This window comes from Balaenoptera musculus, chromosome 2 (genome assembly GCF_009873245.2).
Source record: "Balaenoptera musculus isolate JJ_BM4_2016_0621 chromosome 2, mBalMus1.pri.v3, whole genome shotgun sequence".
Taxonomy (NCBI): Eukaryota; Metazoa; Chordata; class Mammalia; order Artiodactyla; family Balaenopteridae; genus Balaenoptera; species Balaenoptera musculus.
The window spans coordinates 94250571-94263763 of NC_045786.1; positions in this window are offsets into that span (position 1 = coordinate 94250571).

A 13193-nucleotide genomic window follows, 5' to 3' on the forward strand; every position below is an offset into this window, starting at 1 on the left:
TTTTGGGGGACCATTTTTCAGCGTACCACAAATAGCTAACATTTTAAAACTCTTATTATGCTCTAGATACTGTGGTAAACATTTTATATGTATTTTCATCTATATGGATTATTGCTACTCATTTATATACAAAGAAACTGACTCTCAGAGAATTTCCATGACTTGCCTCAGGTCACACAGCTAGTAAGTGATGAAGCTAGAGTGAACCCATGCAGTCTGACCTCAGAGCTCGTCTAACTGCTATTTGGTATTTCCTCCCCATAGGTTCATATGCTTAACCTAAGTAATTAGAAAAGGGTATATCCATTTCATGGCATAGAATATATTCAGTGAGTTCTTATTAATGGTGTGTTTGGTGGTATCTTTTTTTTTTTTAATAAATATATTTATTTATTTATTTTTGGCTGTGTTGTGCCTTCGTTGTTGTGTGTGGGCTTTCCCTAGTTGCAGTGAGCCGGGGCTACTCTTCATTGTGGTGCGTGGGCTCAGTAGTTGTGGCTCACGGGCTCTAGAGCGCAGGCTCAGTAGTTGTGGCACACAGGCTTAGTTGCTCTGCAGCATGTGGGATCCTCCCGGACCAGGGCTCGAACCCATGTCCCCTGCGTTGGCAGATGGATTTTTAACCACTGCACCACCAGGGAAGTCCTGTGGTGTCTTTTTAATTACGAAATTAAAACAATGTTAGTTATTTTTTTAGTTATTTTGGAATTTTCAGTTATTTTTAAGGAAAGACACTTGAACTGGGAGGACCTTATCTAACATTTAGAATCAAAATCCTGTTGCCTAGAGAAGATAGACCAAGTAAATAGCATTCCTTAGAGAATGGATCCTGGATGAGGTCTACCCCTCTTTTGATGTGCCACATTTACATAAACCCAGTCGCTGGTGTGCGGACTCTAAGGAGCTGGAACAGTCAAACTGTGAAGAACTGATTGCTTTGAGCGCTTAGAGGCACTTCTCCATAACTAGTTTTAGACGGATTTATTTTAGCTTTCCTGGGAAAAGTGCATCTAGAGATGAAATCTGAATGAAGGTAGAGAGAGGTGATTCTTGTGTTGATCAAAGTTCAAAATGAGAATGTGTAATGTATTCCAGATTATGTTTTATTTAGCATTTGCTATGTTATGTCTTTAACAATTTGCTGATTTTCTGTGTATGACCTGTTAGTCTAAAAATTCAGATCACACAGATATTTCAACTCTGCGTAGATTTAAACTTTAGACTTATGAATCTCTTTTCTATAGATTTCTTCTTGGAAGCAGATTCCAAATTTAAGGAAGTAATGCTGTCAGAGGCCTTGGAGCTATTTCTCCAGCTTTTGTTTTTATTGCCACTGCGTTAATGATGGCAGGGCCGTCCTTTCCCCAATGTGACATGCCTGAGCAGGTGTGCAGATGGTTAAAGACTAGGGAGATGGGACTCAGATGGCAGATGGTGATGCCTTGTCATGGTTCCAACTACACTTTGAACATTCTGTCCCTCCTCCGACATGCATCACTTCAGATGGCAGCCTCATTTGGAGGTGAATTGTTCTTTGCTATTTTATTTATTTATTTTTTTCTGTGTTGGAGTTGACCTCATACCTGGCACTGTGTGAAACGTATTGGCCTAGATTCTGCCCCAGAGATGATAGAGGCTTATTGATATTTAGTGTATGCTCTGTCATATCAATTTTTAGAAAATAGAGCCTGAAGAGATCTTCTAATTTTACCGAGATTACCCAGTCGCTGGCACTATTCTATTTACCTTCAACTGGTATCTCTCTAAGGACAGATGCTTCATGAAAAAAAGAGTTCTGGAGTCAAATTATGGAAAAGTGTTTTGAGGGCAAATGAGGTTAGGAAATGTTGATTCCTTCCCCCCCCCCGCCCCCCCCCCTTACCTCTGTAGCCAGTGTGTTGACAGCCACACCTTATCTCTTCAACACCTCTCTGAATATAGCCATGGTATATGTTTCTGACATGCTGATAGCTTCCTACCTTAACCCAGCTCTCTTCTTTGCCCGAGGGCTTTCTTCAGCACTCTGGGAGCTTCTCTGGGCTCACTCCAGGTGCTACCCAGAAGCCATGGGAGTGTTCATGCCCTCAGGACAGCCCTCAGTCTTTGGGAAGTTGGACTTGATAAATTCTGAAACCACCCCACCCTCTTCGAAATAATTCTGAAGCCACACCATAGTTTCGTGGAGACTTTCCAGCAGAATTGAGCTCTAGTTTCTCAGAGCAGCAACTTGTTCATTAACATGAACTACATGATGCTTCCCATTTCCCTATCTCATTTTTCCCTGTCTCATTGTGTTTCCTATTTCTGTCTCTGACATAAACTACCTGTACCCAAGTCCTTATCTGAAAGCCTGCTTTTGGAAGCCCCCGCCTCTGGATAGTCCTATGCATGTTAGGTTTGAGAGGTTCTAGAGTAGAGAAATTTATTTAGTCCTATTCCCTAAACTTGCCATTCCACAATCTTTTTTTACTCTAAAATTTTGTGTATCTAATGTTTTTTGCAATATCATTCCTGAATTTGGCTGCTGGAGATATCTGAGAGAAGTATGGCGTTATAGTATCCCGTGAAAGAGCCCACAGATTCCCTTTCACAGCCCGTTTTTGTCTTTGAGTACCCTTGGCAAATGCCTCAAGGTCACAGGTCTGCAAGGGACCTGAGAGTCTAGTTACCTCATTTTATCAGTAGAGAAACTAAGACCTAGAGTGATGAACTGTCATCTGGTTCAGTTATCTGAGATTTCACAGCAAGTGTGCAAATTATCTAGCCCAAGGGTTAGTAAACTGGCTTACGGGCAAAACTCAGCCTGCTGCCTGTTTTTGTACAGCCTGCAAGCTAAGAATAGTTATTACATTTTTAAATGGTTGAAAACAATTTTTAAATAATATTTCATGACAATAATGAAAATTAATATGAAATTACAATTTCAATGGCCATAAAGTTTTATTGGAACACAGACACAGCCATTTGTTTATGTCACTAAGCTGCAGCTGCTTTACTGCTACAATCGCAGAGTTTGAGTAGTTGTGACAGAGACTATATGACCCACAAGCCTAAGACATTTATTATCCGATCCTTTACAGAAAAAGTTTGCCATTCCCCGCTTTCGATTCTCAAGACACGATAAAGGGAATTGCAGACGTCAATGTGCTTTTCAGCATAAGTCAATACAATGTAGCAGATAGGTCAGAGCTGTGAGTCCTGCATGAGAGTCCTATTCTGTGCAGTGCTGTTAACAAGCTTCATTGGATTTTGGACAGATGACATCACATCTTTAAGTATCAATTTCCTCATTTATAGAATGGAGGGACTGGACTGAAGAGTTCTTAAATTCCCTAATGATCTGATTTCTCTTAGATTCTGTGTTTGACTATTTGGCATCCATTAATCACCAGGCTAAACTAATGGTCAGAGCTGGTTACATCTCCCCCGTGGTCCAGCTTTCACAGGTGTGCAAAAATCATAAACTTACCAACCAGTTCCGAGTCCATACCCCCAACTACCTCCTTTATCTAAATCTCACATAAACCCAATAATTCTCCTGCCCTAATCACCTAGGGCCGGGTACTAGACAACTAGAGACCACCTCTGTAGAGGCTGCCAATATTATTCAAGCTAGCCAATTTTAAACTGTTTTCTCTTCCCTGCTTTGCCTTTTCCATGGAAAACATAATCAAGACTCTAGGCCATGCTTTCTTGTCCCTTTTGCTTCTGCCTCCTGATTGACTCTGGTGCTTCCCCATGTGCCTCTCATTTCTGGGGACTTGTAACAGTAAACTCTTTTTCAGTGATACTGACTTTTTTGTATCATCACTCAGTCACCTTTATAAATTAAGACTCGGGCACAGATTGCTTAAGCACAAATTATTTATAATTCTGTGCAGTTATCTCAGAGTTTAATGTCTATATAATTCTAGAGCATGATTTGTTCCTGATGTTCAGCCTAAGCCAAACCTCCTTTATTGCAGCTCAGTTCCATCACTCCTCATCCATGAGCTGTGGGAAAGTGAGCACATAGGCTGCATCCTTGCCACACAGGGAGCCTTTGGCTATTTCTAAAGTTCATATGACTCGTTGGTAAGTCTGTGGTTTGCCTCCTCATAAATCAAATGCTGAGATTCAGGAACACTTTCTCATCATATGGTTTTTCATTTGTCTCTCCTCCTCACACTGCGCTGAGTCCCGGAAACTCTGTGCTTTCTACTTAGCCCAGTATAAGCTGTGCTATATTAACTTTTCTCTAGATGTTTCCTTTAGTTCTGTCAGGTATGAATGACGCTGTTCTTTCCAGAAAATTTTTGTCTTTTGGGACCTCCCTTCACTATAGGCATCATCATCTTTTAAGGATTTTTCTCTTCTGTGTGGCCCTCAGGAATCAAGGTCAGTTAGGACTTAAAGGGGCATGTGATGGCACAGATGAGTGAAGTACACCAGGTACAATACAATTGGGGTAATGGAGGCTATGGTGAACAAATGGCCATGTACTGTTGACTCAGCTGTTACTTCTCAGCTTTGAGAAATTATTGTCCCATGAGAATTCTGTCCAGTGGTGACAAAACTTTTCCTTTTTAAAGTCCAAAATCTAGAATTTTAGATGGTATCTCTAGAATTTACAATAAATTCAAATTAAAAAAAAAAAAAAACACTGTTTGAGCCAAATGAAATGCAACTCTGAATTTGATTGAGCCTGTGAGCCATCACTTTGCTATGTCTGATCTGTGATAAATGGGAAAATCCTTCCAGACTCATTCCAGATTCATTCTTACTTGTACTCCAAGTCATTGGACCCTGGAACCTGTGACTGCTGAACTCTTTGGCTTTTGTCAACCCTTGTCTCATATGGCATGTTCTCAGGATCCAGCTCCTTGCTATTTCCAGGGTAAATCAGGCAATCTAATGACCTCATTCACTCTAATGGGCATTTTTGCTAGGGTGTTTCCTTTCTTCTCTGTTAAGATGTATATTTTATGAATGAAATTATAGGGACAATATTCTTGCAGCTCTTGTCTAAAGTTGAGGATTTTAAACATGTAAAAGGGTCAAAAGTCCATGGTAGGCCAGAGGGGGATATTTAGGCATAATGGTAAGTGGTACTTTGTGTTATCTCCCAAATCACAGGTATTAGGAAGCTGCCAGTGTCTAGGGCCAGGTCTGAAAACAGTTTGGACCTGCATCATTGTGCTCATGATTGTCACTGTTATCAATATCAGCGTCAGGTATGGGCTGACTGACAGAGTACCATTAACCAACTTTTGTCAGTTCTCCCTTTCTAAAGTTGAGGGTGCTTTTGGTGTTGACAGGCACTAAGTTTTTAAAAGTTGTTTGTTTATATATCTGGTAATTGGTTCCATCTGGCATCATCTGCGTTGCCTAAGCACTATTTAGCATGCTTAATGAGATCCCCCTGAGCTTGGAAAACATTTAAGTGAAAAAGTTACATTCCACAAATAGAAGAGGTGGCTGGTGAGACTTGGTCATTACGACAGGTGGAGGGCATATTTTTGGGTTTAGAAGCCAAAACCAGACTTTCTGTTTTTCTCTGCCCATTGGCCTGGAAGGCACCCACATTGAACCCACCTTGTTTTATTCATTGACACCAGTGAAATGTCTGCTGTTCCTACCTTCTTAGACTGCCAGCAGCACTTACAAGAACCCAATGACGAACCTTATAGATGGCTAGCTGACCAGCTCCCCCCAGGCTACCCCAGCTCCCACTCAGGAATAATAAGATTCTGTGCCAGGATTGTACACATCCAACAGCCCAGCATGAGTCATTCTTTTGCCCCAGGGTCGGTAAAGATTGAATCAGTGAGTTGGAAAAAAAAAACCCACAAAAAAACCCCCGTGATTTGGTTCCTTTTATTCCCCCTGGGAAGTAGGGTGGGGATGAGGATGAGGAGAAACTCATTTATTTTACATGCTTATTTGCAGAATTAATGTAAATTAATCACCCTTCGGTGAGTGATGTTTTGAGCACAGTATACAGCTTTATCATTGAGAGGGAAGTGGAACACTTTTATTTCCTTTTTGGGTAATTCTTTGAGGCTAGCACCACCGTGTGGAGAAAGTGGATACAGACTTTTCTTTGGCTTGCATAACAGGCCGGCAGTGTGCCTCTGGCAACGTGATTTTGGTATCTTCTCGCCTGTTTCATCTTTTCTGAGTCATCGCAGAGCAGCATAGTGATAGAAATATTTTTTGCAGCAGTGTCATACAGTGCTGGGCTCTCAAGGATCTTGTGCTTCTACAAAATGACTGAACGGCATGCAGGGAGATGACAGTGGCAGATTCACGGAGCAGCTTTGTATCAGGCAGAGTGTAAATTAGACACCTAGTTTGGGATTAGCCACTGGGCTCTAAAGTGGATATTACCAATTTGGACTCTGTAATAAATGTCAGGACCTGTTCTGAGGGAACTTTCTGACTGAATCAGAGGAAAGGAAGAGACATAAGATCTGGTGGTAGGGTGCAAAAGAATTTTACCAAGCCACGTGGTTTGCCTCCTGTGGGGTGGGAATGTGAAGTGGAGCTTCTCTCCTGACTCTTTTGGTAGAATGAAGAGGAGAGAAGAATATAGAGCAGTTCTACTGACTGTGGCTTTAAATCCCACGGAGGGGAGCGGCTAGCAAAGAGAGGAGAAGGATTGGTACCTCCATAGTGGCCTTTCCTGTGTGGCTGGCACCAAGATCCCTGGAGAGGGGCAAGCCTACTTCTCCTTGAGAGGTTGGTTCTTCATTTCCAAATTGACTGGGGTGTGTGTGTTGGGATGGGGCTCTAATAGGTGGAGGTAGGGAAAACTGTTGCTTATAAAGAACTAGCACTATTTAACTCCTAATAGGCCACCCTTCCAGTCTTACTCTTTCTGTAGTCTCCTAACCCCAAAAGAGAAAAAGTTTTACCAGCACTTAAAACAGAGAGCTGTGATTGTGGAAATTTGGGGGAGTCAAGAACAAATCAAGATGTGCTAACATTCCTCTCTTCGATGAGCTACTAAAGTGATAGAGAAATGTATAGAACAGTCCTTGCCACCCACAAATCACTATTGCCTTTAATTATCCCCTTTACTCCTTCTGTGGAGAAATTTCTATTCAGATTCTTTGCCCGTTTTTAAATTGGGTTATTTGGGTTTTTGCTGTTGAATTGTAAGTGTTCCTTATATATTTTAGGTATTAACCCCTTATCAGATATATGATTTGCAAAAAATTTTTCCATTCTGTAGGTTGCTTTTTCATTATGTTGATTGTTTCCTTGGCTGTGCAGAAACTTTTAAGTTTGATGTAGTCCCACTTGCATATTTTTGCTTTTATTGTCTGTGCTTTTGGTGTCTTAAGACCAAAAATGAAAGAAAAAAGAAGGAAAAAAAGAACAAATTAGGGCTTCCCTGGTGGCGCAGTGGTTGGGAATCCACCTGCCAAGGAAGGGGACACGGGTTCGAGCCCTGGTCTGGAAAGATCCCACGTGCTGTGGAGCAAGTAAGCCTGTGGGCCACAACTACTGAGCCCACGCTCTAGAGCCCACGAGCCACAGCTACTGAGCCTACGTGCCACAACTACTGAAGCCTGCGCACCTAGAGCCAGTGCTCTGCAACGAGAAGCCACGGCAATGAGAAGCCTGCACACTGCAACGAAGAGTGGCCCCGCTCGCTGCAACTAAAGAAAGCCCGCACGCAGCACAGATCCAACGCAGCCAAAAATAAATAAATAAATATGTTAAAAAAAAGAACAAATTAAGCACAAAGTTTGTAGAAGGAAGGAAATAACAAAGATCAGAGAAAAAATAAATAAGAGAGTAGAAAGATAATAGAAAAGATCAACAAAACTAAGAGTTGTTTTTTCAAAAGATGAACAAAATTGACAAACCTTTAGCTAGACCAAGAAGAGAGAAGATGCAATAAATCATAAGTGAAAAAGAGGACATTACAACTGATACCACTGACGCAAAAGATCATGAGAGACTACTATGAATAATTAGATGCCAACAAATAAAATAACCTAGAAGAAATGGATAAATTTCTAGAAACCTACAACCTACCAAGACTACATTAAGAAGAAATAGAAACTCTGGACAGACCAATAAAAAGTTAAGGGGATTGAATCAGTAATCAAAACTCTCCCAACAAAGAACAGTTCAGTATTTGATGGCTTCACTGGTGAATTTTACCAGGCATTTAAAGAATAATTAATACAGGGCTTCCCTGGTGGCGCAGTGGTTAGGAATCCGCCTGCCAATGCAGGGAACACGGGTTCGTGCCCCGGTCCGGGAAGATCCCACATGCCGCGGAGCGGCTAGGCCCGTGAGCCACAACTACTGAGCCTGCGCGTCTGGAGCCTGTGCTCCGCAACGGGAGAGGCCGCGACAGTGAGAGGCCCGCGCACTGTGATGAAGAGTGGCCCCCGCTTGCCACAACTAGAGAAAGCCCTCGCACAGAAACGAAGACCCAACACAGCCAAAAATAAATAAATAAATAAATTTATAAAAAAAAAAAAAGAAAGAATAATTAATACAAATCCATCTTGAGCTCTTCCAAAAAATGGAAAAGGAGGGTACATTTCCAACTCATTTTACAAGGCCAGCATTACCCTGATACCAAAGCAAGAAAAGGAATCTACAAGAAAAGAAAATTACAGGCCAGTATTCCTGATGAACATAGATACAAAAATCCTTGACAAAAATATAGCAAATCAAATTCAACAGCACATTAAAAAAATCATACACCTTGATCAAGTGTGATTTATTCCTGGGATGCAAGGATGTTTCAACATACGCAAATCAATAAATGTGATATACTGCATTAGCAAAATGAGGACAAAAACCATATGATCATCTTAACTGATGCAGAAAATGCATTTAACAAAATCCAACATCCTTTCATGATAACTCTTAACAAATTAGGAATGGAAGAATTGTACCTCAACATAATACAGGCCAATATGACAAGCCTATAGCTAACATTATACTCAATGATGAAGAGCTAGAAGCTGTTCCTCTAAGATCAAGAACAGGACAAGTGTGCCCACTCTCACCACTTCTATTCAACATAGCCCTGGGAGTCCTAGCCAGAGCAACTAGGCAAGAAAAAGAAATAAAAGGCATCCAGATTGGAAAGGTAGAAGTAAAAAAATTATCTCTTTGCAGATGACGTGGTCTTTTATAGATAGAAAACCCTAAAGACTTCACCACAAAGCTATAAAAACTAATAAACACATTCAGTAAAATTGCAGGATACAAAATCAACGTGCAAAAATCGGTTGTGTTTCTGTGTACTAACAGTAAATTATCTGAAAAAGAAATTAAGAAAATGATTCCATTTACAATAGCATCAAAAAGAATAAAATACTTAAGAATAAAATTAACCAAGGAGGTAAAAGATCTGTACACTGAAAACTATTAAACAGTGATGAAAGAAATTGAAGAAGACACAAATAAATGGAAATACATCTCATGTTTGTAGATTGGAAAAATTACTACCCAAAGCAATCTATAGATTCAATGCAATCTCTATCAAAATTCCAATGGCAAGTTTCACAGAAACAGAAAAAATATTCCTAAATTCATATGGAATCACATGACACCAAATAAGCTCAAACAATCTTGAGTAAGAACAACAAAGCTGGCATCACACTTCCTGGGTTCAAACTGTATTATTAAGCTGTAGTAATCAAAACAGTACGATATTGATATGAAAACAGACACACAGATCAGTGGAACAGAATAGAGAGCCCAGAATTAAATCCACACATATATGGTCAAGTAATTTTTGACAAAGATGCCAAGAATGCACAGTGGGGAAAGGATAGTCTCTTTAATAAATGGTGTTGGGAAAACTGGATATCCATAGGCAAAAGAGTGAAATTGGACCCTTACCTTACACAATACACAAAAATCAACTCAAAATGGATCAACTCAAAAGATTTAAATGTAAGGCTTGAAATCATAAAACTCTTAGAAGAAAACATAGGGGAAAATCTCCTTGACATCGATCTCTTTGGAGAGAACCAATAGGAAAGAAGAGGTGTAGAAGATTCTGCTACACTCTATTGTAGATGTCACCAGGAGCCACCCCACGCTTTGATACTAGCTAAAATTGCCTTTTCTGCCATCCTCCATATTCCATGTACTGTTTTTTTGTTCTTTTTCTAAGGATTTCTGCAAATCTTTTCTCCTAGTTATTTCTCTGTTGTATAACTTAATGGCTGTTTCTTTATATCTGATTCAGCATTGACTCAAACTTGAGAGGTAACAGCTTCTTTTCTCCTGGAATTCACTTGTAAGAGTCAATAAAAGGCAACTTGTAGAGGCAAATATATACAACTATATCTGGTAGATTTTACTGGCCAGTTAAGTAAGTGTGTAAGAGCATATATTGCAGCACCACTTATTTGAAAATAATCTGAAATTGAATATCAGCTTTCCTTGTCTTCTGAAAGTCCCTTGTCCATTTCTACCAACTTGGATTTCAGTGTCTCATCATTTTGTTTAGCTTTCTCTCCTGCTTCTTCTCCTCTCAGATATGATAAAAATTCCCTGTATTTCATTATTATGAAGAGCATTTCAGTTTTAGCACTTATCACTCCCCCACAGCTCACACTTTGCATAACTCAAGATTTATTAATGTACTCTGCTAGAAAAAGGTTCATGCATGCCAAGTGTCACCCTTTCTTCTCTCCTCTTCCCCTGTTAGGGGCAGGGAGAGAAATATGGAGGTTTATTTCCCCAGAGCTAAGAATTATGCCTTTACATTAGAAGACAGGAGGGTGCAGTTGATTTTGGTTTTAAATAACAATTGCAGCAATATCTTCATTATATTATTGCCTGACTGTAAAGAGCTGGGAAATGCTAGTTTCCCAGAAGGGACACTGAAAAATACTCAAGAGATCAAGTTCTTATCCTGGTTCTGTCACTAACTAGTTACGTGATTTGGGGAAAAGGGCCTCCCTGGGTCTGAATGAGTAATTTCTAAATTCCTTGCCAATTCTATGAATCTGTGATTTGTCTGAGAGTCTCCCTAATTCTATAAATGTAGCCATGGCTGGGATTTCCCCCTTCACAGGTGGGTAAATATCCCACCACTCTGGACTATGCCTCAGCCTCTCCCTGGCCAGCTGTCTGGTCAATGTCTGCTATTAATATTAGAAACATTAGAGGTTATAGAGGCCAAGGTTTTGAGCCAGACACAGGCACAGATTCTGGTTCTTTCAACTCAGAACTTTGGTTGTTTTATTTGCTCTCAGAACTGGCTTATTTGTAAACTGGGTAGAGTATCTACCTTGGAAGGTTGTATTTAATACAATAATGCACATGAACTATGTAGTACAGTGTATGGCACATGATAAAAGTGCTTAATAAATGGAATTCATGATCATGAACATTATGTCTGTTATAAAGGGGCTGGGTGAGTGTCATGGCAAACTGTTTCTGGGTCTGCTGAGACATCTTAGTGTGTGTGGTAGAATGTTTCTCTTCTCAAGGGGCAGAAGTTCAGAAAAGTTCCCAGGCACTGGGAAGTGCCTGGAAGGGAAGGTGTGCACCTCGGAGCCTCCCTTGTAGGGTATCATTGAGCCCTTGTGTTTTGAGGGTTGAGTCTTCAGACCAACCCCTTGACCTCCAGAGGGTGGGTTTCCTGAGAGTAGGCTGACTTCCCAGACTGCAGGGCTTCCTGTGGAGGCAAGGGTGATGGTGGGAGAAACTGGAGTCAATCTTAATCCTCTAGGAACCTGACCTTGGAACATACATCTGGGTATGTGAAAGGAAGGAGAGGTGCAGCTTCAGCTGTGGCACTAGGGTTCTAAGTATGGGCACCCTTAACACTGAAGAATGAGACGTAGCAGCCTCAGCAAAATACACCATGTCAACAAGATCTTGGATTTTATATATATATATATATGGCAATACATCCTGGTTTGGTGAAACAGCCCTGTCTAGTTTCTCTTGTGCTGACATAATTATTAATAGTGTCCTTTCCTATTATCAGATATGTCTCAATTTGGATAATTAATTATTTAATCAACCTGTGTAGGACCAGTTTTCAACAGTGACATCATGTGGCCCCAAGAAGAAATGACAGTGAACCAAAGAGTTAAAGTTAATTCCCTGCTAGTGTGGAAGCCAGAATGACCCCTTTGTGCTCTTGGACTTCAGAGCTGTTAAGGGTCCTGATCATTTAGGAGGGTGGGAAAGTTCAAGAGGTAGTTTGAGTATATCCTGTTAATAAGGCACATGGATGGTTCAGCAATTAATTGGAAAAATAGGAGGTTTGACCATATTTAGGTTACCCCAAGTTTGTGAAGCAGTTTATATGTCATGTGCTATTTACTTTAGAATCTTTGCTTACTTTAGCCCTAGAAACCTGGTTCTTTACATATTTATATTGAGCTCTTTGCAGTAGTTTATCTTGATTTATGATCTTGAGAAGCTATAGTTTTTACTGGTAAGAAGACATATGAAGTGAGCTACAGCTTTGAGTTTTAATTGCCGAGGTCGGATATTTATACGTAAGGCTAAAACTAGTGATTAAGTGAACGTCAGCTTTTGCCAGTCCAGTATCCCTTTCCCCTTCTCTGGGAATTGAGTGCCCCCTTTCCTTTGGGAAACACATTCCATATAGTTTACATGGGGCTGACTCCCTTATCTCTTTCTTGTCCCCTTACCTCTCCTGCCCCTTACAAGAGTTTGGACGTATGGTTCATGGATTCATGCTTGACTAATCAGAGTATTCCCATCCCTTTGGCCACATTGATTGTGGGACGGGGTAGACAGTTGACCACAGCTAAGTCAGTTTATCTGAAATTTCCTGCTGGAGCTATTAGAAAAGACTCTTTCATTCTGCTAAGGATGCTAATCTGGTAGTATGAGTCTTAGGCTGTTGGCAGCATCTTCCCACTAAAAGGAAAATGCCCATCCAATGAGATGAGAAGAGAGAGATGAAACTCCAATGACATTACGTTGAGGCTTCTGGATCCAGCCATGCCTGAAGCCCCAGATTTTTAGTTCCATGAGGCAATACTTTTTTGTGTGCTATAAATTTATAAATTAGCTTAAACTAAGGCAACTTACAACCAAAGAATTCTAATGTAAGTAATGAACAATCTTCTGCTTTGCAGGGATCCTGTGTCTTAGATTTTTAAGATTCACTAGAAGAATTGATCAACTCTAATTTTGCTCAGCATTTATGATATTATTCCAAAAATAGTCTACTT